This window comes from Marmota flaviventris, chromosome 14 (genome assembly GCF_047511675.1).
Source record: "Marmota flaviventris isolate mMarFla1 chromosome 14, mMarFla1.hap1, whole genome shotgun sequence".
NCBI lineage: Eukaryota > Metazoa > Chordata > Mammalia > Rodentia > Sciuridae > Marmota > Marmota flaviventris.
The window spans coordinates 1,041,397-1,069,331 of NC_092511.1; the positions used below are offsets into that span (position 1 = coordinate 1,041,397).

General features: G+C 55.1%; 1 long non-coding RNA gene across 8 annotated transcripts; it reads right to left on the reverse strand.

The window, feature by feature from the left end:
- Window positions 1-10,928: 10,928 nt before the first annotated feature.
- On the reverse strand, window positions 10,929-19,415 carry LOC139701761 (uncharacterized). Of its 8 annotated transcripts, none has more exons than XR_011704280.1 (5): window positions 19,023-19,415; window positions 18,556-18,711; window positions 16,831-16,955; window positions 11,680-11,913; window positions 10,929-11,106 (listed from the first exon to the last, which is right to left on the reverse strand). It is a non-coding gene; the product is annotated as an uncharacterized lncRNA (long non-coding RNA). The 8 variants fall into 8 exon arrangements; XR_011704281.1 differs by lacking the exon at window positions 10,929-11,106 and adding an exon at window positions 11,124-11,429; XR_011704278.1 differs by lacking the exon at window positions 10,929-11,106 and having other exon boundaries at window positions 11,124-11,913.
- Between the last annotated feature and the right edge of the window lie 8,520 nt (window positions 19,416-27,935).

The window sequence follows — 27,935 nt, forward strand, 5'->3', positions numbered from 1 at the left end:
TACACATCACCCATGGTTCACACAAACATGGTGCACACACATACTATATACATACACACCATCCATGGTGCACACAGCATGGTGCACACACATAGTACACACATACACACTGTGCATGGTGCACACACATAGTACACACATACACACCACCCATGGTGCACACACATAGTACACACATACACACCGCCCATGGTGCACACAGCATGGTGCACACATAATACACACATACACATCACCCATGGTTCACACAAACATGGTGCACACACATACTATATACATACACACCATCCATGGTGCACACAGCATGGTGCACACACATAATACACACATACACACTGTGCATGGTGCACACACATAGTACACACATACACACCGCCTATGATGCACACAAACATGATACGCACACATAGTACACACATACACTGCCCATGGTGTGCACACCATAGTGCATGCACATAGCACACACATACACACCGCCCATGGTGCACACAGACATGATACACATACATAGTACACACATACACTACCCATGGGGCACACAAACATGTTGTACATGCATAGTATACACACCACCCACGGTACACACAAACGTGTGGGGCACACACATAGTACACACACACACTGCCCATGGTGCATACAAATATGGTGCACACACATAGTACACACATGCACATACCACCCATGTTGCACACAAACATGGTGCACACACATAGTACACACACTCACACACAATATTGGTCCTGTAAAAACATTTACTTAAAGAACAAAAAAAAAAATCCTAAAAAAGCAGGAGAGCTCATTGACTTAGAATAACCATGAAATGAAAATTCAGCTAAATACACCTTGCTCTAGTTGCATCATTCGTATAGGAAGTAAACCTAGGTCACTCTGTGAGCACCTCCATAAAAGAAGACAGTATATTTAAGATGGATATTCGTGATCACCCACCAAAATTAATGGAACTACAACCCAAGGAAAGTGATCTGCTGTCAGTCCGCTAGCACGGAGCTGGGGCAGAGTGCCTTGGGAGGCACTAGCCCCGGCTGCCCTCTGAGCCAGCACCAGGGCTTTCTCAGGAGACGCTGGGGCAAAGGGAAAACAACACACAGGGCTTTGGGACCAGATCATTTTTCCTTTTATCCAAAACCAAAACAAAACAATGTAAACAGAGAAACATTCTTGGGGAAAATGAACTAGGTTGATGGTTGGGGAGGGAGGGAGCCGAGCTGCGCTCACTTTTTGTGAATGAAACTGGAAATCTACATCAGAATCCCTGAGTATCAGCTGATGCAGTGTCTCCAAGGAGGCCCACTTCCTGAGCCAGAAAACAAAAGAAAGCCTTTTAAGTAATTGCCAGCAGTGGTCCTCGCACAGGCCACTGTCGGAGAGAGACCTAGAGTAGAGAAGCTCACCAGGTTCACACACCGAGGTCTGCAAGTGCTCGCTGTCAGGGGAGTGCAGTGTCAGACTCGTCATTTCAGAGGCCCGAGTCATGTGCAAACACAAATAGCAAAATTTAAAGCAACAACTGAGCTCCCGTGAGCGTGGAGGCTTGGATGAAGCTTGGCCGTGGCTCAGCGCCGTGACTTCCACGCGGAGTTGAGCTATTTTTAACTCTGTTATAAAATACAGAAGCACTGAGAAGCGACGTTGCTAGCAAGGGTCTGCTTAAAATACCAAGGGAGTGCGAGACACACCATCTGGAACACCCAAAGGGCAGAGCAGAGAGGAGGGACTACCAGAGATGAGAAGCTAGACCCGCAGGTCACCAAGGCAGAACAGGGCCAGGCTGGGGCCGGGGACTGACGCGGCCACTGCAGCTCTCAGGATGAGGAGCAGCTCGCCCAGGCAAAGCAGAGGTAGACAAAGAGCGCACAGGTAGCTGGCGACGCTGGCCATGCTGCGGCTTTGGGAGCGCAGGAGGGTGCTCCCTGGCAGGGACAGTTGCACTGCTGCCAGAACAGATTGCCCACACTTCCAGACACACGGGGCCCCGAGTGGTCTGCCAATCGTCTAAATAATTCTGCTTGTGATTTTCAGGTGCTGTCACTCATAAAAAAATGCAGAATCACGTCATTTGGTTAACGTAAGAGCTCCATGTCACTGGACATATTGGTAAGTATCATGCAGGCACAATTGCCCATCAGCTATTAGAGGTGACCTTCCAAAGACATCCTAGTCTATCTTTCTTTTTCCAGACTTTATTTTTTAGGGAAGTTTTGATTCATGGCAAAATCGAGGAGAAGCAGGAAGTGAGGAGGTGACCCTGCTGTTGGAGTGCAGAGCCTCCCAGCTGCCGGCATCCCCCACAAGTGGTCAGGTCTGCTGCAGGACTGCAGGGGCCTGAGGGCAGACATCCTCCCACCTCCGCAAGCCTCTCTGCGCACAGAAACCACATGGTGTTAAGCAGACACCAAGGCCTGCCCTGGCTTCTCCCTGCAGGGTCTGCAGGCTGGTGTCTGGCTGCTTTCCAGGCCTGGGATCCCACTCACAGCCACAGGCGATGCCGTGACCAGGGAGCCCCTCTCCAAACAGGCAGCCCCAGGGCTGGACGTCTCCTGCTGGGGCACAGCACATACAAACTGCAGGCCTTACACGACGACGGGAGACAGCCCAGGTGACCTGGCGAGTGGCAGGTGCCAGCCGAAGGCTGGCTCTGCTGGTTGGTAGTTCTGTGACCCTGGGCAAGCTGTTGGCGTCCCTGAGTCTCCTTCTCTTCACATTACCAATGCCATTTATCTCTGACTACCTCACATGGATGCTCCCAAATGACCTGAGACCGGACTCGGGCCTGCTGTGGCTCCACAGGGCCCAGAGAGCGATCCAGAGTGGCCCAGGACAGAAGGCCAGGGAGAAATTAGGAAAACGTTGCCATCTCAGTGTTCTCACTGGATAAGAAGACAGGCTGTGGATTATGAGTGAAGCTTCTGATTTAATTAGAATAAAAGCAATAGAAAATCCACAAAGGAAGAAAAAGTGAGAACCCAAGGATCTGGGCATGTAGCTCAGAGAGGGGTGCACACACCAGGTCTTGAGTTGGATCCCGAGCACCACACACACACACACACACACACACACACACACAGAGCAAATATTAACAGAATAAAAATTCTATGATAAAAATAGTTTCCAGAAGATAAAAAAATGAAAAATAAATTGAGAAGCTTAAAGAAAGATGAGAGAAAGCATGGATAAATACTAGGAACAACAGTGTGCGAAAGAGCAGAATTTTTAAAAAGAATGAATGACAAGAAATCATCCTGAACAACTATGAAAATAAGTTTCATTTCACTGAAAATAAGTTCAGTGAAATGGCCAAATTCCTAGAGAAATATGGTTTCCAAAAATTGACACAAGTAGAAGCAGAAAACAACAATAGTCCTATAAGCATCATAAAATTGAATTGCTGGACCCTGCTGGACCCTGCAGGCTCCAGAGTCAGATGCTTGAGAGGCACCTGGCAGGCAAGTGGTGGGCAAGTCCACACCCACCCCAGATATTCCAGAGCACTTCAAGTCACTTTCTGAAGCTACCATAAACTTCATTAAAATAAAACAAAACACCCCAGCAAAGACAGACGGAAAGTCCAATCTTGCTAAGAAGAAATGGATGAGAAATTGGAAATAAAATACAAAAACTCAGCAACATATATCAAAAACCAAATCAAGTTGGATTTTTCCTAGGAGTACAATTTTATGTAAACATTTAGATATCACACCTCGAAAAATATAATTATTAGGTTAATCAAACTTTTCAAAAAGATATTTAAAGAGATGAAAATATTAGTTACTTAGATTTGATCATTACACATTAGATTCTTGTATTGATTTATTATATTGTGTCCCATGAATATATACAATTAAATAATAATTCATAAAGTACATTTCTATTAAACTGTAAAAATAATTAATACAAATTATTTATATTAGGAAAATCATGTGACCATGTCAAAAGATAAAGAAAATTGATTTGCTAAAACCTAATACCTATCCTTTAAAAAAATCAAAATCAATAAAATTTTGGCATAATAAATAAATAATCCAAATATATGCAATTCTACATTTCTTCTTGCAACTTAAAATAATTATAAAGGCAAAGCTTTAAAGACAGACACCATCTGACGGGGAGACATGCGGGCAGTGGTGAGTGCCCAGTGCCTGAGGTGGGGACCGTGGGTAGGCCTGGGTCCTGCCTCAACTGCCAATCACTTCCTATTCCTGGGCCCTCAGCCTGGGCAGAAAAGTCCACTCGTACACTGCTGGTGGGACTGCAAATTGGTGCAGCCTGTATGGGGAGGAGTATGGAGATTCCTTGGAAAACTGGGAATGGAACCACATTTGACCCAGCATACTACAGGGACACAGCCACATCAACATTTATAGTAGCATAATTTGCTAGCTAAACTGTGGCACCAACCTAGATGCCCTTCAGTAGATGAATGGATAAAGGAAACGTGGCATATATACACAATGGAATATTACTCAGCAATAAAAGAGAATAAAATCATGGCATTTGCAGGTAAATGGATGGAGTTGGAGAATATCGTGCTAAGTGAAGTTAGCCAATCCCAAAAGACCAAATGCTGAGTGTTTTCTGTCATATAAGGAGGCTGATTCATAGTGGGGTAGGGAGGGGAAGCATGGGAGGAATAGACGAACTCTAGATAGAGCAGAGGGGTGGGAGGGAAAGAGAGGGGGCGGGGGATTAGAAATGGTGGTGGAGTGAGGTGGACATCATTACCCTAAGTACACATATGAAGCCATGAATGGTGTGACTTACTTTGTATACAACCAGAGATACGAAAAATTGTGCTCTGTTGTGTGACATGAATTGCAATGCATTCTGCTGTCATATATAAAAAAATCAGAATAAAAAAGCAAAGTCCAGATCCTCCCGAGCCACTGCAAAGCTGTGCCCACTGGGAAGCGGAGGACTCATAAGCGCAAGGAGGAAGGAGGGGCCTCCTCACCCCACTGCTGAGACCCCAGGGCGCGGCGAACAGGGCAGCAGAGGGATTTCTGGAAGTCCAGAGGCCAAGTCTCCCACTCTTGTCCCAAGCAATGGCCACTGCAGCCTTGTCCCCTGTCCACTGCTTGCCCTTGGCCCAGAGCCTACTCTGCATGGAGAAGCAGCTGTGGTCTCCGCAACACGTCCATCATACCAAGACCCGCCCCGGCTCACAGCTTCATTTCACAGGAGTGAGAGCCCACCTCCTTCCAATGGCCCCTGAGGCCCACACGCTCTGTGCTCTTACACGCCTGCACGCACCCACGTGTGCACTCAGGAGAGCATGCGCACCCACCCGTGCACACGTGCACACAGAAGGGCATGCGTGCGCCCACACGTGCACACAGGAGAGCATGCACATGCCCGCACACACCCACCCGTGCACACAGGAGAGCATGCACACACCCACACGTGCACACAGGAGAGCATGCACACACCCACCCGTGCACACAGGAGAGCATGCACACACCCACACGTGCACACAGGAGAGCATGCACACACCCACACACGCACCCAGGAGAGCATGCACACACCCACACGTGCACACAGGAGAGCATGCGCGCCCACCCGTGCAGACCTCACCTCTCCTCCTGTTGCTCTTGCTCCGCTGGCTGCCTCTGACCCTGACACCCCAGTCCAGGCCTTCCCTCGACTCCGGGCCCCAAGCACACACTGGGCTCAACTCTGCACTCACCCTGGGAGAGGCTCTTGGAGGTCACCCCTACTTAAAATCCCTGCCCACGACACTGGCTCTTAGGTGGAGAGACCGCAGTGCAGCGCCCTGGCTGGCCTAGTGAGGGCTCTATTTCCCTGGGAAATTCTTATGGCTGCCATTTGGAAAACCTCACGTGCCTGGCTCTCAGTTGGAAAGTGACATTCAGGCTTGCTAGTGAGAACGGTCTTCCTGGCGACTCACATCCCTGGCTTGGTGATTGTCGCGCTCACAGAGGCCTTCATCTTTGTCAACTTGGACTCTAACGGAGTTCCACCTTCTGCTGTGGTGGGCCTGGCCTGTCCCCCAAGGCCCCTGTGCCAGAGCCTCCGGGCCAGTGAGCTGCTACTGGGAGGAGGCTCGGACGAAAAGAGGGGGGGCCTAGAGACAGGTCACTAGGTCTGGGGTGTGTCCTCAAGGCAGTGACGGGACCAGGCCCCTTCCTCTTTCACCACTCCCTGGCCAAGAGCTGGGCACGGGTCCACACACTGCCACGATGATGTGCTGCCCAGGACGAAAAGCAACAGGCCAGCCACAGTTTGAACTCGAAGCTAAGTAAACCCTTGCTGTTTGCACTCTGATCATCCCGGGTACCAGTCCCAGGAGGGAGGCTCCTGACCCCTGTGACTGCCCTGCCCGGTCCTGCCATGACACCTGTTCTCCTGGGACCCTAGTCACAGTGAGGAAGGCTCCCTGCACCTTCCGGCCCTCTCGCCTGGTCCTGACATGACACACCCCTCTTCTCTGGAGACCCCTCTGACCACTCTTGTCTTTTCAGAATGGACTCTCTCTAAACCTGACATATTTCTATTCTCGAAAGGTGTTGTCTTTATTTTGTATTTTTTTCTCACCCAAAATTATTCCTTCAAAATCTAGTTAGAGATCTGGTGGCACTGAAAGGTGACAGTTGGTGATGAGGAAGGACAGAGATAAACGCTGACCAGTCCTTGGGGAACCACAGCCGTGCACTGTGTTTGCAGTGGGGAGCCCCTGAAGACCCCAGCCTCACATGCAGGGGAAGCCACCGTGGGTGCCAGGAAGACGGGGCATTTGTCCAGCTTTAAGGTTTCTGAAGACACCAGTCACCTTTAGGCTCCATGTTTTCCAGCGGCCAACTTGACATCCCACCTCTCCACCCCAGTCGTGCCCTCTGACCTCCCAGCTGGCAGCACCACTGGCCCCCACGGCTCCTTGAAGGGCCAGGCCACTGTGCTCATTAGGAGTTTGAAGAGCACCCAAAACTGGACCTGCACCTCTCGGGGCCAGCCCCGAGGAGCCCTGCACCCCAGGACATTCCCAAGGCCTCAGGAGCAGGGCCTGCCCTCCTCGTCCTCCACCCGCCGTCTCCACGCAGCAGTCAGGAGAGGGAGCCGCTCGAGAACTGGCTTCAAATCTCCTACGCTCCACTCAGCCTCCAAAAGTAGTTCTGGTCCATTGGAAATGAAAAGCAGGGTCCTCTAAATCCTCCACGAAGCCTGCGAGACCTGCTGCTCCTTCCTTCTCTGGTTTCACACCCAGCGTTCTCACGATCACTCCATTCACACCAGCTCAGGCCTCCTGGCCATCCTCTGGCAGGCCACCCACGTGCTGTCACTGGGCTGGGGATGGGGTCCGCTTCAAGGAATGTTCCCTAAACACATGTACATAGTCACACACAGACATCACACACTTACACGCACATACGCACGTACAGTCACATGTACGTGCACCCCTGAACACATCTCCACAGCCACACAATGCACACAGGCACACATAGCCACACAATGCACACAGGCACACATAGCCACACAATGCACACAGCCACACAATGCACACAGGCACACATAGCCACACAATGCACACAGCCACACAATGCACACAGGCACACAATGCACACAGCCACACAATGCACACAGGCACACACAGCCACACAATGCACACAGCCACACAATGCACATAGCCACACAATGCACACAGGCACACACAGCCACACAATGCACACAGGCACACAATGCACACAGCCACACACAGCCACACAATGCACACAGCCACACAATGCACATAGGCACATAATCCACACAGACACACACAGCCACACAAGCACACAGGCACACAATGCACACAGCCACACAATCCACAGGCACACACAGCCACACAATGCACACAGGCACACACAGCCGCACAAGTACACAGGCACAGTCACATGCATGCACACACAAATCACATGGCATGTGCACATTCATGCAGTCACACATGTGCAAGTGCACACACACGTGGACACACATCCCATCATGACTCTTCCGCTTCTTGTCAGGGCTTTGACACCCTCACAGTGAGGGCTGCCTGTGTTGTCCATCTGACCTAGAATTCACTTCCTCCTTGGGGGGCTGTGGTCCTCCCCTAACCTTGGGAGCGCTGTGGCCTTCCCCTGACTTGGAGACGCTGTGGCCTTCCCTCACTTTGGGGGCTGTGTCCTTCCCCTGACCTTGGGGGCACTGTGGCCTTCCCTCACTTTGGGGGGCTGTGGCCTTCCCTCACTTTGGGGGGCTGTGGCCCTCCCCTGACCTTGGGAGCGCGGTGGCCGTCCCCTGACTTCCCTTTTCCACACCCTCTCTGTGTCCTCACCTGCTCTGTCCCCAGCGGAGGCCACAGGTGAGAAGGCACTCTGCTCCCTGTCCTCACTGCTGCAGAGGCCAGACAGGTCCCTCCAGGCTCTCGAGCCTTTGCTGCTGAGTGAATGAGTGACCACACAAAAGCTGGAACACCCTTTGTAATCACTGCAGTGGGCCTGGGGCTCTCTGGAGAACCAGTGTTCACAAGGGTAGGTTCCACAAGATCCCCGCAGTCAGGCTTCACGGAGACGTCCTGACTCCCCTGGGCCACGCTGCGTCCAGCTGGCTTCTGTGACGTGCTTTGGCAAGCATTTGCCATTTGCAACGTGTGCTCAGGGGATGCTGTGCTCCTGAGCACCAAGCTCCCCCGCAGACTTCGGGGATACGGTGCCTTTGTGCTCTGGGGTCCACACCACGGCCCCAAGGCTGCACGTGTGAAGGGCACAGAAGAGAGCCATAGGCAGGGGTCTCAGCCACCCTTCTCTGAGAAGCTGGCGCACTGGAGCGAGCACATCAGACCCTTTATCTAGCTCTCCATCTGCAGTTTGGATTGGGGTCTCTAAAACTCTGTGCAATGTGAAAACTGTGGTTTTTCAAAGGACGATAAGCCGTTGGCAGAATCAGAGATTTCCTCGCCTGCCCTGGGCTGTTTGAAAAAGGAGAGTCCACACGGGGACCAGGGAGACCCGTCCACACCAGCTGGCCCCACCCTCATTCACCGGCCTTTCATGGAGGCCCAGAACAGCTTCAACGGGGCTCTTCCTAGAGTCCACAGCCACTGCTCAGGAGCTGTACGGTCAGGTGACTTCCAGAGATGGACACCCAGGGCCCATTGACTCATGCTCCAGTTTCCTCCACAGTCGGTGTTCTGGGTCCTTCTGTGTCTAAGGCTGAGTCTCTGACTCTGAACACAGGAGTGTTGCCAGACTGCTGGTGGGGCCCATGGGTCCCGTGGGTCCCGTGTGTCCCGTGTGTCCCGTGGGTCCCGTGTGTCCTGTGGGTCCTGTGTGTCCTGTGTGTCCTGTGGGTCCTGTGGGTCCTGAGTGTCCTGTATGTCCTGTGTGTCCTGAGTGTCCTGTGTGTCCTGTGTGTCCTGTGGGTCCTGTGTGTCCTGAGTGTCCTGTGTGTCCTGTGTGTCCTGAGTGTCCTGTGGGGACTGTGTGTCCTGTGGGGACTGTGTGTCCTGTGTGTCCTGTGTGTCCTCTGTATGTCCTGTGTGTCCTGTGGGTCCTGTGTGTCCTGTGGGTCCTGTGGGGACTGTGTGTCCTGTGGGTCCTGTGTGTCCTGTGGGTCCTGTGGGTCCTCTGTGTCCTGTGTGTCCTCTGTGTGTCCTGTGGGTCCTGTGTGTCCTGTGTGTCCTGTGGGTCCTGTGTGTCCTGTGGGTCCTGTGGGGACTGTGTGTCCTGTGTGTCCTCTGTGTCCTGTGGGTCCTGTGTGTCCTGTGGGGACTGTGGGTCCTGTGTGTCCTGAGTGTCCTGTGTGTCCTGTGTGTCCTGTGTGTCCTGTGGGTCCTGTGGGGACTGTGGGTCCTGTGTGTCCTGTGTGTCCTGAGTGTCCTGTGGGTCTTGTGTGTCCTGTGTGTCCTGTGTGTCCTGTGTGTCCTGTGGGTCCTGTGGGTCCTGTGGGTCCTGTGGGGACTGTGTGTCCTGTGTGTCCTCTGTGTCCTGTGGGTCCTGTGTGTCCTGTGGGGACTGTGGGTCCTGTGTGTCCTGAGTGTCCTGTGGGTCCTGTGTGTCCTGTGTGTCCTGAGTGTCCTGTGGGTCCTGTGGGTCCTGTGTGTCCTGTGTGTCCTGTGGGTCCTGTGGGTCCTCTGTGTCCTGTGTGTCCTGTGTGTCCTGTGGGTCTTGTGTGTCCTGTGTGTCCTGTGTGTCCTGTGTGTCCTGTGGGTCCTGTGTGTCCTCTGTGTCCTGTGTGTCCTGTGTGTCCTGTGGGTCTTGTGTGTCCTGTGTGTCCTGTGTGTCCTGTGGGTCCTGTGTGTCCTGTGGGTCCTGTGGGTCCTGTGTGTCCTGTGGGTCCTGTGTGTCCTGTGGGTCCTGTGTGTCCTCTGTGTCCTGTGGGGACTGTGTGTCCTGTGGGGACTGTGTGTCCTCTGTGTCCTGTGGGCCGGTGGGGCCTTGGGGTGAGTGGGGCCTGTGTGGCGGGTGGGGCCGGTGGGGTCAGTGGGGTCTGTGGAGCCGGAGGGGTCAGTGGGCCTGGGGGAGCAGGGGCACCCTTGCTTTCCACAGGCCAAGCACTCCCCACACAAAGCAGTCCACACGGGCTTGTAGTAATGGAGTCCTTGCTCAGTTTTTCTACTAATTCTCCTACATGGAAGAAAATTAAACTGGCTGAAATTCTAGAAATTTGGGGAAATTCCCTTCCTTTTTCAGGCTACTTATGTGAATTGTCAAAGCAGAACAATTACATTCTAGGTCTCCAAGGACCATGGTCAGATGTTCATGAAACACCTCTCTTAGGAAGGGTCTTAAAGAAAAGTTCTGCTTTGTTTCTTGTTGCACTTTCATGGAGACATGACCCTTGGACCTCTCTGTGGGAGAGATTGCCGCAGTCTGGCTGGGCACAATCAGGAGCCACTTGTCAAAAGAAACTAACTTTATTTTTAGAACCACACACGCCAAACAAAACAGCCTCTCAGGAAAAACCCTCAGAGCCTCAACTGCCACCACCGGCTTTCCACAAGCCTCTCTCTCCCCCACAAGCTTCTCTCCACCTCCCACAATCCTCCTGCTCTTGAGGCCGATTGGCTGGGTCACGTGGGCGGAGCCAAAAAAGTCCCCCAATGAGCAGCTCCGTGGTCTGAAAGGGCAGGGAAACAGCCCAATGAGCATCACCGCAGAGGAGCCAATCAGCTAGATGTTGCTGGGGCCGCTGTGAGCCAATCATCAGCCGGCAGCTGGAAGTTTGCTGGCAGCTGGAAGTTTGCTGGGGCCCCTTCGGCTGTGGCTCTCAACAAGAGATGCAGCGCACAATGTCCCAGGTGCGTGGTGCGTGATGATCACGTCAGGGCAACACGGGCTGCAGCTCCTCCATGGCTGACCCGCTCTGTGCCTTGGGACCCTGCATGCTCTTAGGCTATTTGGAACGCGTGGCGGACTGTGGGGGTCTCCCAGCCCTCTTTACTGCAGGGAACGGAATAACCCATCCTAACTGAGAGGAGTCCGACCTCAGCTGGACCTAATTTCTTCCCATCCCTCCCCGCCCTTTCCTGCCACTGGTAACTACCGTTCCTCTCTGTTCCTCTGGATTTGGAGTCCGGAGCGCTGACCCTACACCCCGGGCAGCTCCACCCTCTTCTTCTCTGAGACTGACTTCTTAGTTTCCACACATAGGTGAGATCGTGGGGTATTTCGTTCCTGCTTCTAAACTTACTTCACTTAACAGAACATCCTCCAGCACCACCCGTACTGCAGCAAGTGACCGGAGCTCCTTCTCTTCATGGCTGAGTACTATTCCACAGTGCTTGTGTCCAGATGGGCCTCTCCTTCCTGTGTCCATGGGGACATCAGGCGACCCCATCTCTTAGCTGTTGTGAGTTGTGCTGCAACACACAGGGCGTGCAGGTGTCCTTTGACATGGCTCCTCTTCCATGTATACCAGCAGTGGCTGCATAGGTGACACAAGCAGAAATGTACACAAGTAAACATAGCCAAGGGGACAGTGAGTAGCATTAGGAGAGAACCTATGAAGAGGAGGGAGTACTCGCCAACTGATGGTTCAGGCAGGCGTGATACCCAGGACACCTAGGACTCAAAACCTTTACCAGGCCACAACGATCCCATTAGAAAAGGCTGAAGGCCTGAAGGGGCATCCTCAGAAGGAACCTACGAGTGGCCAAAACCAGCGCGTGAGAACTGCTCGGCCCCTTAGCCCCTGGGAAGGAGGGTCCCAGCACGCCAGACAGCACCGCACCCCTGACCCTCACACGCTGCTCCAGGGAACACCAGGGAGACTGAATGCCACTCGGCGGGGATGACTTGGGCAACAGTGAATGCCACCGGTGGTGGCTCATAAACACGGCTAACTTCAGGACGTGGGAGTTCAGCCAAGCTCTAGACACAGGGGAGGGGGGCCATCAGTGAGGGTCAGCCTCAAGGAGCAGACCCCACCAGCGGCCCGAGCAGCACTGCGCACACCAGCACAGGGTGGGACAGGACACCTCCTCCTGCCACACGAGGATGGACCGCAGACCTCTAGCCCCACCCGATGCAGCCGTCTGGGAGGACGAGCTGGACAGGTCCCAGCCTGGGTGCGGGCCCACCGGGGACGTGGTGAGGAAGCGATGGGCCATGTCCAGGGGGGGATGCTCCTGATCTGGGCTGGCTGCCGGCTTTCCTCTGGAGATAAGATCTGTTCTGGAAAGAGTGTCCTCTCAGAGCCCATGATCAAAGTGGCCTTAATGGCGAGAAGCATTCACCTCCCCGAGTGTGGCTAGGCGAGGGGTCCGGGCAGTACGCAGTGCTCTGTGGTCACTGCACAGGTGAGGCCAGGAGGTTTGGTCTCCTGTGCCTGCCGCCTTCTCTCAGCGTGAGGTCCTCGGCCCTGTGCAGCCTGTCCCTGGGGAGGGAAGGGGCAGGGAAAACAGAGAGGGCAGCAGAGGCGAGGTCACGACCAGGAGAGGAGGCGTGGTGTGCTCTGCACGCAGGGCCATCAGAGCTGAATGTGCACAACCAGAAGTCTGTGGCTATTCTCTTCACGAGGAGGAGACACACCGAAGGTGGTGAATTCTGATCACCTGATCTCACGATGACCATGTGTACGTATCAACATGGACGAGGACACAGCATTCCTCCCCAGAAGCACACGTACATGTGATCTGTCACCGTGACTAATAAAAAGAGAAACGCATGAGAGATGGCAGAGCATGGAACAAGGAGGCCAGGGCTGTTAATAAAGCAATCCTGAGTAATTCCGCTGTGGTCACTGCGTGCCTTCTGTAGGACTCAGGTCTTATAAGACGCGGGGAGTCCGACTGAACAGCCCAGCATCTGGAACCTTCTGCTAGGCGTTCCCCAGGCACCTGAGAGAAGCCAGTGTTCTGCGGTTGGAGAGGTGATTTCCTGGGTGCCTGCAACGTTAGTCAGCGCAGCCTGGGGGCTCACCGCCGTCAGTCTCTCATGCTCTGCAGGGAGGCAAAGCCCACCACCCACGTGTGCCGGAGCCGGTGTCAGGAGGGCCCACCACGGGCTCCCGGGTGGCTGCCTCCTTGCTGCCCCACAGGGGGAGAGAGCCATCTCTGGCCTCCCTCTGCCTTCGCGTGAGGGCACCATGCTCACCCAGCCCTCATCACCCCAAAGGCTCCACCTCCAAACACCGCCCCAGTGCCAGCTGCAGACTGGGTGGGGGGGCACTCAGACACTGGTCCCACGGCCCCGGCCTTCCCAGGGCTCCGCGTGTCCCTTGGCCTCAGGGAGAGGGCTGGCACTTCCCACCAGGGCCGTGAATTGTCTATTTGGGCTTTCAGGCTTGTTTTCCTTTGCTCTTGGTAATGACCTTGACGGTGTCCTTTCAACTTCTAGACCCACGGCCCAGAGTCCACCTTGACTTCAGTCTGGGATGCTGCCTCCACCTCTGGAGTCCCCAGACCTTTGGAGAGTGTCCAGCAGCCCTCAGCCGTCTGGCTTCTCCTTGCACCCCTTGTCCTTGAGCTGCAGTGGGCCACCTGCAGGACCCAGTCCTCCCCCAGCCAGGCCAGGCCACTACGAGCCAGATGATGGTGCCGCTTTGTGCCTAGGGTTTCCCTCTGACTCCTCTGAGCACCCCTGCTGTCTACTGGGATCCTCCTCGGGCCTTCGTGGACCCCCCTTACACGCGAGTCATCAAACATGGTGATGCACGTCCCCCGGACACCAACCTTCTGCTGTCCTGACTCACTGCAGTTGGGAGGGTTTCTCTTCATGTTCTCCATGATGCTGCGAGGGGCTGAGAGTTGGCTACCTCGTGTGCGACTCCAGGGTCTAAGGCAATGCTTTTGTCCATCTGCCTCCCACGGAGCTGAGTCTGTCCCATGCTCAGCACACTCAGGATGTCCCATGTCACTAAGTGGAGACTCCCTGCACTCATCACATTTGAGACCAAAAATTAGATGCATTTTCTGCCTGTCCCACTTCTATTCAGCACCCAAGAAATTCCAGCCAGGAAAGCGAGGCAAGGAAAACAAGCAGAAGCTATGTGTACTCGAAAGGACTCAGAAGATTATTATTTACAGTTGGTACAACTGTGTACACAGAGAAATCACAAACACCATTTTCATAATTTATAAAAATTAACACATTAGACTCCTAAGTTGCTGAAATAATATTCCATACATAAAACCAGTTAAACTTTTGTCACAAAATTAATTAAATTGAAAAAATATAACTTCTAAAATAGAAGCATAAGCTTTAACTATACTCCTCACAATAAATCTATCGAGAGATGTGAAAAATTCTATAAATGAAATTATAAAGCTGATGGATATTTAAAAGATCCAAACATGAAGATACACCATGCTTAATGGGTAGAAGCCTTGGTATAGCTATGATGATCCCCAGAGGTGATTAGACACTTATCATTATGTCACTTAAAATACCAGTTGTGTGTGGATTTGTGTATATGTGTGTGGCGTGTATATATATGTGTGTATGTGTGTATATGTGGATGTGTATATGTGTGGATGTGTGGATGTATGTGAAAGTGTGTATATGCGTGCATGTGTGTAAGTGTGCATATGTGTAAATATGTATGTGTATGTATATATGTGTATGTGTGTATACGAGTGTGTGTGTGTGTGTGTGTACGTGTGTGTTCAGAAGCAAAAGGCCATCATACGTGGACTTACCAGAAGGAGAGACAGTGTACCCTGGAGAAGAGCCAGGAGGAATGATTCACTCTGCATCAGGGCAAACTTCAAACCTCCCATAATTGATAAGGGGAGAAACTGGGTATAGGGCTAAACAAATAGAGAAATAAAGTGGAGCAGAGGGTTCAGAAAGAAATGTGTGTGAATACAGAAATCTGATGTATGATGCATCACATTTTAATTCAGTGGAGAAAGGACAGTCTTCCCAAAAATACTTATAAAACAATGTAAAGCATATTAGTATCAATATTTCTTCCTCTCTAATTCCATTTTGTGTCACTGTGACAAAAGACCTGATGCTGGCCATACGTAAAACAAAGAGGATTATTTGGCGTGCAGTTCTGGTGGCTGGGGGATCCAAAGAACATGGCACCAGCACCCTGAGGACCCCACAGCTGCATGGGACATGGCACAGAACCAAAGGGCAGCTGTCTGTGTGCGGGAGAGGCCACGCGGGTTCCTTGGCTCAGCTTCATGACAATACTCCCATGAGACCCAACCCCGTCCACAAGATGCCTGACTCGATGGCCAGCGGGAGCCCTGGGACCTCCCACCTCCCACCAGCTCCACCTGAACGGCCCCACCCCTGTCCAGCGCCACACCAGCCAGGTGCCCAGCACACATCCAACCAGAGCACCAGCCTACCCCGACGCTCACTCGCACGCTCTCCCTCTCTCTCTCTCACTCACACACACCCCTGAATTCAAGATAAAGGAAAGGCAGCCAGATACTGCACACCTCTGAAGTCAGCCAGTGAAGGCAGCCGACCAACAGTGGCCACTTCATTAAAATTAAGGAAGTTCTGCTCACCAAAAGGTGCCACTTGCAGTGTGGGAAGAGAAATGGCAGGAGCGAAGCACTGTCCAACACGCACCCCCCAGTGTGCCACACAGGGGACACCCGTCCAACATGCACCCCCAGCCCCACAGAGGGGACACGGGAGCCTGAAAACCTGGGGAGACAGAGGACCGCTGCCCGGGAGATTCAGAGCCCGAGCCTCCTGCTCAGCCGAGACTTTTCCTGCAGCCACTTTAATGGAAGTAAAAACAAGAGTAAAATTAATCTCAATGACATTTTATGTAATGCATATCTAAACACCATTCCAGTGTATGATCTCTACAAAAGGGTCCAGGAGCTATTCACACTGATGTCCACACAAGCCCCCGGGACCGGGTGCACCCCACACCTGCAGCAGTCACAGGAAGGCCTGCTCGGGTCAGAAGTCCAGGATCGGCGCCACAGCTTCCTAACTGAACCGGCGAGATGTGACCAAGTCGCCCCCCACACGGGAAAGTCTCCTAACAACGAATTTTCCAGTTTGATTGACTGGAATTGAGTACGGCTGAACATTCGGTTCCTCCAGCGGCAGTCACGTTCAGGACATTCCCTGAAGCCCTCGCTGTGGCTGCTCTGTGCACAGCTCAGGCCAGGAGGAGTCTGACATTCCCCAAGAGTCACCAGTCCCAGCGCCCGGATCTGGGTCAGCCATCGCCAGGGAGCCCAGGAAGCCGGGCTCCCGCCCTCCGCCCTCAGGGAGTCCTGAGTGCAGCTCCTTGCCCCTGGAGGTACCTGCCAGGCGCCTTGGCCTGGGTGACTCCTGAACCGTGAGCGGTCTCCTCCTCTCCCTGAGGTGCCAGTGCAGCCCACTGAGCAGGGTGCCTGCCCATCTTCATGGCACTCACCGATCCTGAAGGTGCAGACGTGTGGACTTCAACTATGTGGTCCCTACATTCTCCTCCACAAGAGTGTCAGCTCTCCCAGGACACAGGGCCAGTGCTTGAGCTGGACTTGGCATAGCATGAAGAATCTGTGAATATTTTGGATAGGAATGATTCATCTCTTAGACATGCAAGGAGAGGGAGTAGACAGTGGCTCTGAGTAGAGTTCAGCAGGGACAACAGGGTGGAGAGTGTCCATTTAAGGCCATGGGCAGGATGAGGGGAGGTGACCCCGGAGAGCTGCTCGGGATGAATTCTTGCACAGTGCCTTTGCACATGTAGCAATGAGCGAGAGGAAGACTGGACGTTGACTGGTGTTAAAATGACACCTTATTAAGTCCAAGAACCCAGCTTGTCTCAGTTTGGACTCTGAGATTGAAACATGAGTGAGTGAGGCTTGGGAGCTGCACTGTGTCGGGGGCAGAGCTACTCGGGGTCTGGGCTGCTGATGGCTGTGCAGCCACTGCCCAGGATGCCCTGGCCGAGTGCCTCCCTGCCCAGGTGAGCTGTGGAGAAGCCTCTCCAACTCCAGGTTCTGGGACAGTATGGACTTTGGCCCACTGTCCTACTCCTGAAACATGGGGAAGTCCTTGCAGCCCCTCCTGTCCATCCTGTCCTGCCTGGGCTGCTCTGGGGAGCTGCTGACCCTGAGTGTGGAGTCAGCTCTGTTGCTCCAGAAAGCCTGAGGTTCTCCCATGACCCAGGACACCTGCCCTTGCTTCACGTGTCCAGTCCTGCCGGCCTTGGCCCTCTACCCCATGCTCCAGTTCACCTCCTGATACCATAAACCCTTGAACGCAGGAAGCAGCTGCCCCCAGACTCCTCCTTGACCTCCCTTATGTCAAATGAGGTATGCGCCTTTCACTGGTAACTTCTTGCCCAGATCTGCAAGGCTGAAATTTTTAATTACACTACAATCCAATTAAAGTGCCTCTAAAACATGGGAGAATAATAATTTTTAATCAAATTCAATATATTTTCATATTGCAAAAGGGCCTGGGTGAGAATACACAGGGGGTTTGCTCACGCTTTCAGCCAGTGGCACCAGGGCCTTGGTCAGCTCCGAGCAAGGTGCAGCGGGCGGACTGAGCTAGAGGATCCAGGGTGGCATCTCTGGGCTTCAGAAGTGGAGTAGGAACTTCAGATCACCATCTCTGTGTGTATGTCTACATGTCCCAGGCTGGGGGACAGACCCGACCCCACGCGTGCTGTCCCACAAGGCTGAGGGACAGAACTGACACCCCGCGTGCCGTCCAGCTTTCCGAGCGTGGGTCAGGCCATAAACCACGTTCACGTGGAAGGAAACACAGGCTTCCTTTTTTGAGGGGAGCCGGGCCTGATGCCCAGGGAACCACTCCTGCTCTCACGGTGTCTCCCTTGCATGCCCAGCATCCCAGAGGGCAGGCCATGTGAGGCTGGCCTGGTCACCAGAGGTGCTCCAGGTGGGCCAGAGCAGAGCTAGACTGCCTCTATTTCCCGGTGTGCCTGCGACTCACAGAACTGACTGGGAAACCTGCCAGCCCGGGCAGAGGTCGCCTCTCACAGCAGACTGCCATGAGCGCGTCCTGTGAAGGGCACCTGCTCTCTGCATCTGCCTTTGGAGCTGGTTCACCCGTGTGTGGACGCCACTGCACTGCAACACAGGACCTGGGACTGCCGTTGGTCCTCGTTCCCACTTGCCACACATACCCTTTAGGCCAGTTCCCACGGGGAGTCTCAGGACGGGAGAGTTCAGAGGTGCTGCTGGGTATGGCGCCAGAGTCCTCCCGCTTCTGAAGGTCAGGCTTAGTTCCAGGGACAGTCGTCACTTGGAAAGGTTCCACAATGCCTGGGACAACTCACCACCTAGAAAATACACATTCCCATAAAAACAAAACTCCACACTGTCATTATGCTATTATTCAACTATTGCAAAACCGGATTTATATCTAGCTCAAATGATGTGTTATAATTTGATAAATTTTTATCTATACCTATTGAACAATTTCTTATTAAAGGAAAGGAGAAAATCTGATAGATATAATCTAATTATAATATCTAATTACAGGATGAAATAAATCACTAAAACCAGCTTAATGAGTCTTAAATACTAATTAATATTCAGACAAGAAGCAGGAATTGTGACATTGCTGTCAGCGGAGGAAACACAGGCGCACCTGAGCGAGCAGGACGTCTGTCATGTGGATCTGAAGTGCCCACTCCCTCTGCATCGTGCCAGGGACACGGGAGTCGGGAAGCTCCTGCTAATGACAGGCGGCCATGAGCGCCACTCATCAGGCGGACATGCTGAGGGGAGACCGTCTTGCTAAAATCAGCTGGGGAGTCTGGACCGGAGTTGACCAGTCGTGTTGCAAAGAGCGACAGTTTCCAGAAGGAGTAGGAGTGCGGGTCTCCTAGAGGCAGGTGGCTGTGACAGGCGTGCAGGCAGAGCGGGCTACAGTGTGCACACTGGCACGCTCTCCAACACAAAGGGGCAAACCGGGTAGACCTGGCCAGACTGCCCCACGCGAGTGCCCGTCCCACCACCAGCAGGAACCTGGGGACTCGGCCACCTCTCCCTGCCCTGCTGTCCTCTCGCACAGGGTCATCCACTTGTGTGTGAGGCCAGCTGGGCTCTCTCCAGGTAGCGCAAAGGGTGCCTGGGTGTGTTCAGTGCCCATTAGTCCCTTGTCCAGCCACACTCTCCCAGCTCAGGAGGCCCAGGCTCTCCCTTCAGGCCTCTGTCGGCCCAACTCTGCCATGGGTGACACCATTGCATTCCAGATCCACAGAGTAGAGAGCCAGCACCAAGCACAGTGACAGCGTGACAGTGTAGGGAGCCAGCACCGAGCGCAGTGACAGAGTAGAGAGCCAGCACCGAGCTCAGTGGCAGTGTAGGGAGCCAGCAATGAGCGCAGTGACAGAGTAGGGAGCCAGCACTGAGCGCAGTGACAGAGTAGGGAGCCAGCACCGAGTGCAGTGACAGAGTAGAGAGCCAGCACTGAGTGCAGTGACAGAGTAGGGAGCCAGCACCAAGTGGAGTGGCAGTGTAGAGAGCCAGCACTGAGTACAGTGACAGAGTAGAGAGCCAGCACCGAGTACAGTGACAGAGTAGGGAGCCAGCACCGAGTGCAGTGACAGAGTAGGGAGCCAGCACCGAGTGCAGTGACAGAGTAGGGAGCCAGCACCGAGTGCAGTGGCAGAGTAGGGAGCCAGCACCGAGTGCAGTGACAGAGTAGGGAGCCAGCACCGAGTGGAGTGGCAGTGTAGAGAGCCAGCACTGAGTACAGTGACAGAGTAGGGAGCCAGCACCGAGTACAGTGACAGAGTAGGGAGCCAGCACCGAGTGCAGTGACAGAGTAGAGAGCCAGCACCGAGTGCAGTGACAGAGTAGGGAGCCAGCACCGAGTGCAGTGACAGAGTAGGGAGCCAGCACCGAGTACAGTGGCAGAGTAGAGAGCCAGCACCGAGCGCAGTGACAGAGTAGGGAGCCAGCACCGAGTGCAGTGACAGAGTAGGGAGCCAGCACCAAGTGGAGTGGCAGTGTAGAGAGCCAGCACTGAGTGCAGTGACAGAGTAGGGAGCCAGCACCGAGTACAGTGACAGAGTAGGGAGCCAGCACCGAGTGCAGTGACAGAGTAGGGAGCCAGCACTGAATGCAGTGACAGAGTAGGGAGCCAGCACCGAGTACAGTGACAGAGTAGGGAGCCAGCACCGAGTGCAGTGACAGAGTAGGGAGCCAGCACTGAATGCAGTGACAGAGTAGGGAGCCAGCACCGAGTACAGTGACAGAGTAGGGAGCCAGCACCAAGTGGAGTGGCAGTGTAGAGAGCCAGCACCGAGTACAGTGACAGAGTAGGGAGCCAGCACCGAGTACAGTGACAGAGTAGGGAGCCAGCACCGAGTGCAGTGACAGAGTAGAGAGCCAGCACCGAGTGCAGTGAGAGAGTAGGGAGCCAGCACCGAGTGCAGTGACAGAGTAGGGAGCCAGCACCGAATGCAGTGACAGAGTAGGGAGCCAGCACCGAGTGCAGTGACAGAGTAGAGAGCCAGCACTGAGTGCAGTGACAGAGTAGGGAGCCAGCACCGAGTACAGTGACAGAGTAGGGAGCCAGCACCGAGTACAGTGGCAGAGTAGAGAGCCAGCACCGAGCGCAGTGACAGAGTAGGGAGCCAGCACCGAGTGCAGTGACAGAGTAGGGAGCCAGCACCAAGTGGAGTGGCAGTGTAGAGAGCCAGCACTGAGTGCAGTGACAGAGTAGGGAGCCAGCACCGAGTACAGTGACAGAGTAGGGAGCCAGCACCGAGTGCAGTGACAGAGTAGGGAGCCAGCACTGAATGCAGTGACAGAGTAGGGAGCCAGCACCGAGTACAGTGACAGAGTAGGGAGCCAGCACCGAGTGCAGTGACAGAGTAGGGAGCCAGCACTGAATGCAGTGACAGAGTAGGGAGCCAGCACCGAGTACAGTGACAGAGTAGGGAGCCAGCACCAAGTGGAGTGGCAGTGTAGAGAGCCAGCACCGAGTGCAGTGACAGAGTAGGGAGCCAGCACCGAGTGCAGTGACAGAGTAGAGAGCCAGCACCGAGTGCAGTGAGAGAGTAGGGAGCCAGCACCGAGTGCAGTGACAGAGTAGGGAGCCAGCACTGAATGCAGTGACAGAGTAGGGAGCCAGCACCGAGTGCAGTGACAGAGTAGAGAGCCAGCACTGAGTGCAGTGACAGAGTAGGGAGCCAGCACTGAGTACAGTGACAGAGTAGGGAGCCAGCACCGAGTACAGTGGCAGAGTAGAGAGCCAGCACCGAGCGCAGTGACAGAGTAGGGAGCCAGCACCGAGTGCAGTGACAGAGTAGGGAGCCAGCACCAAGTGGAGTGGCAGTGTAGAGAGCCAGCACTGAGTGCAGTGACAGAGTAGGGAGCCAGCACCGAGTACAGTGACAGAGTAGGGAGCCAGCACCGAGTGCAGTGACAGAGTAGGGAGCCAGCACTGAATGCAGTGACAGAGTAGGGAGCCAGCACCGAGTACAGTGACAGAGTAGGGAGCCAGCACCGAGTGCAGTGACAGAGTAGGGAGCCAGCACTGAATGCAGTGACAGAGTAGGGAGCCAGCACCGAGTACAGTGACAGAGTAGGGAGCCAGCACCAAGTGGAGTGGCAGTGTAGAGAGCCAGCACCGAGTACAGTGACAGAGTAGGGAGCCAGCACCGAGTACAGTGACAGAGTAGGGAGCCAGCACCGAGTGCAGTGACAGAGTAGAGAGCCAGCACCGAGTGCAGTGAGAGAGTAGGGAGCCAGCACCGAGTGCAGTGACAGAGTAGGGAGCCAGCACCGAATGCAGTGACAGAGTAGGGAGCCAGCACCGAGTGCAGTGACAGAGTAGAGAGCCAGCACTGAGTGCAGTGACAGAGTAGGGAGCCAGCACCGAGTACAGTGACAGAGTAGGGAGCCAGCACCGAGTACAGTGGCAGAGTAGAGAGCCAGCACCGAGCGCAGTGACAGAGTAGGGAGCCAGCACCGAGTGCAGTGACAGAGTAGGGAGCCAGCACCAAGTGGAGTGGCAGTGTAGAGAGCCAGCACTGAGTGCAGTGACAGAGTAGGGAGCCAGCACCGAGTACAGTGACAGAGTAGGGAGCCAGCACCGAGTGCAGTGACAGAGTAGGGAGCCAGCACTGAATGCAGTGACAGAGTAGGGAGCCAGCACCGAGTACAGTGACAGAGTAGGGAGCCAGCACCGAGTGCAGTGACAGAGTAGGGAGCCAGCACTGAATGCAGTGACAGAGTAGGGAGCCAGCACCGAGTACAGTGACAGAGTAGGGAGCCAGCACCAAGTGGAGTGGCAGTGTAGAGAGCCAGCACCGAGTACAGTGACAGAGTAGGGAGCCAGCACCGAGTACAGTGACAGAGTAGGGAGCCAGCACCGAGTGCAGTGACAGAGTAGAGAGCCAGCACCGAGTGCAGTGAGAGAGTAGGGAGCCAGCACCGAGTGCAGTGACAGAGTAGGGAGCCAGCACCGAATGCAGTGACAGAGTAGGGAGCCAGCACCGAGTGCAGTGACAGAGTAGAGAGCCAGCACTGAGTGCAGTGACAGAGTAGGGAGCCAGCACCGAGTACAGTGACAGAGTAGGGAGCCAGCACCGAGTACAGTGGCAGAGTAGAGAGCCAGCACCGAGCGCAGTGACAGAGTAGGGAGCCAGCACCGAGTGCAGTGACAGAGTAGGGAGCCAGCACCAAGTGGAGTGGCAGTGTAGAGAGCCAGCACTGAGTGCAGTGACAGAGTAGGGAGCCAGCACCGAGTACAGTGACAGAGTAGGGAGCCAGCACCGAGTGCAGTGACAGAGTAGGGAGCCAGCACTGAATGCAGTGACAGAGTAGGGAGCCAGCACCGAGTACAGTGACAGAGTAGGGAGCCAGCACCGAGTGCAGTGACAGAGTAGGGAGCCAGCACTGAATGCAGTGACAGAGTAGGGAGCCAGCACCGAGTACAGTGACAGAGTAGGGAGCCAGCACCAAGTGGAGTGGCAGTGTAGAGAGCCAGCACCGAGTGCAGTGACAGAGTAGGGAGCCAGCACCGAGTGCAGTGACAGAGTAGAGAGCCAGCACCGAGTGCAGTGAGAGAGTAGGGAGCCAGCACCGAGTGCAGTGACAGAGTAGGGAGCCAGCACTGAATGCAGTGACAGAGTAGGGAGCCAGCACCGAGTGCAGTGACAGAGTAGAGAGCCAGCACTGAGTGCAGTGACAGAGTAGGGAGCCAGCACTGAGTACAGTGACAGAGTAGGGAGCCAGCACCGAGTACAGTGGCAGAGTAGAGAGCCAGCACCGAGCGCAGTGACAGAGTAGGGAGCCAGCACCGAGTGCAGTGACAGAGTAGGGAGCCAGCACCAAGTGGAGTGGCAGTGTAGAGAGCCAGCACTGAGTGCAGTGACAGAGTAGGGAGCCAGCACCGAGTACAGTGACAGAGTAGGGAGCCAGCACCGAGTGCAGTGACAGAGTAGGGAGCCAGCACTGAATGCAGTGACAGAGTAGGGAGCCAGCACCGAGTACAGTGACAGAGTAGGGAGCCAGCACCGAGTGCAGTGACAGAGTAGGGAGCCAGCACTGAATGCAGTGACAGAGTAGGGAGCCAGCACCGAGTACAGTGACAGAGTAGGGAGCCAGCACCAAGTGGAGTGGCAGTGTAGAGAGCCAGCACCGAGTACAGTGACAGAGTAGGGAGCCAGCACCGAGTACAGTGACAGAGTAGGGAGCCAGCACCGAGTGCAGTGACAGAGTAGAGAGCCAGCACCGAGTGCAGTGAGAGAGTAGGGAGCCAGCACCGAGTGCAGTGACAGAGTAGGGAGCCAGCACCGAATGCAGTGACAGAGTAGGGAGCCAGCACCGAGTGCAGTGACAGAGTAGAGAGCCAGCACTGAGTGCAGTGACAGAGTAGGGAGCCAGCACCGAGTACAGTGACAGAGTAGGGAGCCAGCACCGAGTACAGTGGCAGAGTAGAGAGCCAGCACCGAGCGCAGTGACAGAGTAGGGAGCCAGCACCGAGTGCAGTGACAGAGTAGGGAGCCAGCACCAAGTGGAGTGGCAGTGTAGAGAGCCAGCACTGAGTGCAGTGACAGAGTAGGGAGCCAGCACCGAGTACAGTGACAGAGTAGGGAGCCAGCACCGAGTGCAGTGACAGAGTAGGGAGCCAGCACTGAATGCAGTGACAGAGTAGGGAGCCAGCACCGAGTACAGTGACAGAGTAGGGAGCCAGCACCGAGTGCAGTGACAGAGTAGGGAGCCAGCACTGAATGCAGTGACAGAGTAGGGAGCCAGCACCGAGTACAGTGACAGAGTAGGGAGCCAGCACCAAGTGGAGTGGCAGTGTAGAGAGCCAGCACCGAGTGCAGTGACAGAGTAGGGAGCCAGCACCGAGTGCAGTGACAGAGTAGAGAGCCAGCACCGAGTGCAGTGAGAGAGTAGGGAGCCAGCACCGAGTGCAGTGACAGAGTAGGGAGCCAGCACTGAATGCAGTGACAGAGTAGGGAGCCAGCACCGAGTGCAGTGACAGAGTAGAGAGCCAGCACTGAGTGCAGTGACAGAGTAGGGAGCCAGCACTGAGTACAGTGACAGAGTAGGGAGCCAGCACCGAGTACAGTGGCAGAGTAGAGAGCCAGCACCGAGCGCAGTGACAGAGTAGGGAGCCAGCACCGAGTGCAGTGACAGAGTAGGGAGCCAGCACCAAGTGGAGTGGCAGTGTAGAGAGCCAGCACTGAGTGCAGTGACAGAGTAGGGAGCCAGCACCGAGTACAGTGACAGAGTAGGGAGCCAGCACCGAGTGCAGTGACAGAGTAGGGAGCCAGCACTGAATGCAGTGACAGAGTAGGGAGCCAGCACCGAGTACAGTGACAGAGTAGGGAGCCAGCACCGAGTGCAGTGACAGAGTAGGGAGCCAGCACTGAATGCAGTGACAGAGTAGGGAGCCAGCACCGAGTACAGTGACAGAGTAGGGAGCCAGCACCAAGTGGAGTGGCAGTGTAGAGAGCCAGCACTGAGTACAGTGACAGAGTAGGGAGCCAGCACCGAGTACAGTGACAGAGTAGGGAGCCAGCACCGAGTGCAGTGACAGAGTAGAGAGCCAGCACCGAGTGCAGTGAGAGAGTAGAGAGCCAGCACCGAGTGCAGTGACAGAGTAGGGAGCCAGCACCGAGTGCAGTGACAGAGTAGAGAGCCAGCACTGAGTGGAGTGGCAGTGTAGGGAGCCAGCACTGAGTACAGTGAGAGAGTAGAGAGCCAGCACCGAGTGCAGTGACAGAGTAAGGAGCCAGCACCGAGCGCAGTGACAGAGTAGAGAGCCAGCACCGAACGCAGTGACAGACTAGGGAGCCAGCACTGAGTGCAGTGACAGAGTAGGGAGCCAGCACTGAGTGCAGTGACAGCAGCACGGGGAACAGCAGAACAGGGAGCACAGCACCACCTCGTCACCCCCTGGCCGTGGTGGGATTCAGGCAGCAGGGGGTGACAGGGCAGCCGCCACCACCTCTGAGCCACACCACCCTGGCTACCTGCCAGGAGAGTGCTCTGTGCTCCTCGAGCTTATCAAGAACATCAGAGAGCGGCTCCTCGGACTCTTGTCCCCGTGGCGAAACAGCTGCACTCCCATGACCGTGTGCTGAGTCTTCAACAGCCCCTCCAGACCAAGACTGCGCAGAGAGCGTCCCTGTTCCAGGGCCACCTGCAGCAAGCTGAGGCACCACGGCCTAGGCTGACCCTCTGGAGGGCATCTGTACCAAGAGAACCTCTCGCGTGACAGGTGACTCACCCACCTTGATGAGGTCTGTGAAGGGCGTGAGTGTGGAAGGAGCTTCAGAGAGCAGGGACAGCCCCTGTGGCTTCCTGGGCATGTCTCCAGGGTCTGTCCAGAGGAGCAAGGCCGGGGGCTGGGTGCCGCTGCCGGGCCCTCATGGGGCTCCACTGCTGGGGTGCATGCTCCTCTTCAGAGCCCAGAGCAAGACCGCAGGCCCCTTCCAACTCTCCATCCTGCTTGCCGACCTCGTCCTTAAGTCATGTCAAGTCATGGCTCCTGGCCATCACTTCCAGAGCTGCCCTCCAGGCCACAGGCCTCACGTCCTGGGAGGGGCCAGTGGGCTGCCCCTGCTCCCAGGGCTGCCTCTGCTGGCTCCCTCTTTCCTGGCTGCCTCCATTCCCTTCCAGACCCTCCTCTGGGGGGTCTTCTCCCCGTCCCCTCTCCCTTCCCGAGGTTCTCAGGTTTGCCCAGCGCTTCAGGCCCCACTCACAGGCTGCACCTCTCAGCGTCCATCTCTGTTCCAGAGGCTGCCACAGTTCCAGACCCTCTGAGCATCCTCCAGGAGCTCCACCTGGGCAGCCCAAGCCTTCAGACACGAGGGTTGGACGTCGCCGTCGCTCCTGCCTCTGACCTCCTGCATGCACACAGGAACACGCTGCTGAACGCACCCTGAGATCAGAGACCAGGAGCCAGGCCTCGGCCTCTGCCTTCCTCCTGTGCAACGACGCACAGAGCCTTGATCCTTCAGTCCTGGGGCCACGCTGCCAAGGGGCACACTTCTTTGCCTTGGGGTCTTGCTGCTGAGGCCCCTGCCTGGACCTGATCACCCCCGGCACAGGGGCTCCTTAGAGGGGTCCGCAACCCTGCTCCCTCTCCCCCTAGTGGCCCTCCGCAGAGCAGCGAAGGAAACTCAGGAAGCGCCCACCTGACCACACAGCTCCATCCTGCACCTTCCTCTACACCTCCCAGGAGAGCGAGGACTGCGCATGGAGGCTCCAGGACAGTCCCCAGCGCGACCCCTGCCCTGCTCCTGCCGCTGTCTCAGTGACCAGCCCCTCCTGCCACCTGGGCTTCCTGAGCCAGATCCTTCCCCGCCCCCTGCAGGGTCCCGGAGCCTGCACTCATCCCCTGCCAAGGACCCATGGAAGGTCGTCAGCAAGGGACAAAGGAACAGAAGGATGAAAATAGGGCGTTTTAGAAAAAGAACGAATGTGCCTCACTCATTCACAACGGTGCTGAGGCCTGTTGTGTGTCACAGGCTGTGAAAGTAGGCCCAGGCACAGGGTGACCCTGTCCTCCTGGAGGTCCCCTTCTGAGGGGAGAGAGGACAGGGAAAAGGCAGGTGGAGACAGAAGTGAGTTACATGGTCTGTTTGACGCTGAAACTGCTACCGGAAAAAAAAAAAAAAAGTTGGGCAAAAGTGGATTAGGAACATAGAGAAAGGATTCGTGCGTCTGAGTGGTCAGGGCAACCCTCGTCTAGAAGGTGGCATCTGAGGGTGGGGGAGCCCGAGGGACGATGTGGAACAGGAGGAGGAGCCACCTGGCAGAGACGCCTGGAGGAGGCCATGTCCACTCCAAAGGCTGAGGGCAGAGACCCTGGTCAGGGGCCTGAAGAGTGCAGGGCCAGCCTGGGGCTGTGGGGCATCGTCCAGAGCTGCCTCAGGACGGGTGGAACACGGAGCCCACTGGCCAGGCACTGGCCAGATTCCAGAGTGTGGAAGGAAGCAGCGATGACAGAGGATGCTCAGTGACAGAGGAGAAGGGCTAATCCACAGACACCGAGGATCCCAGAGTGAACACAGGAGCAAGTCAG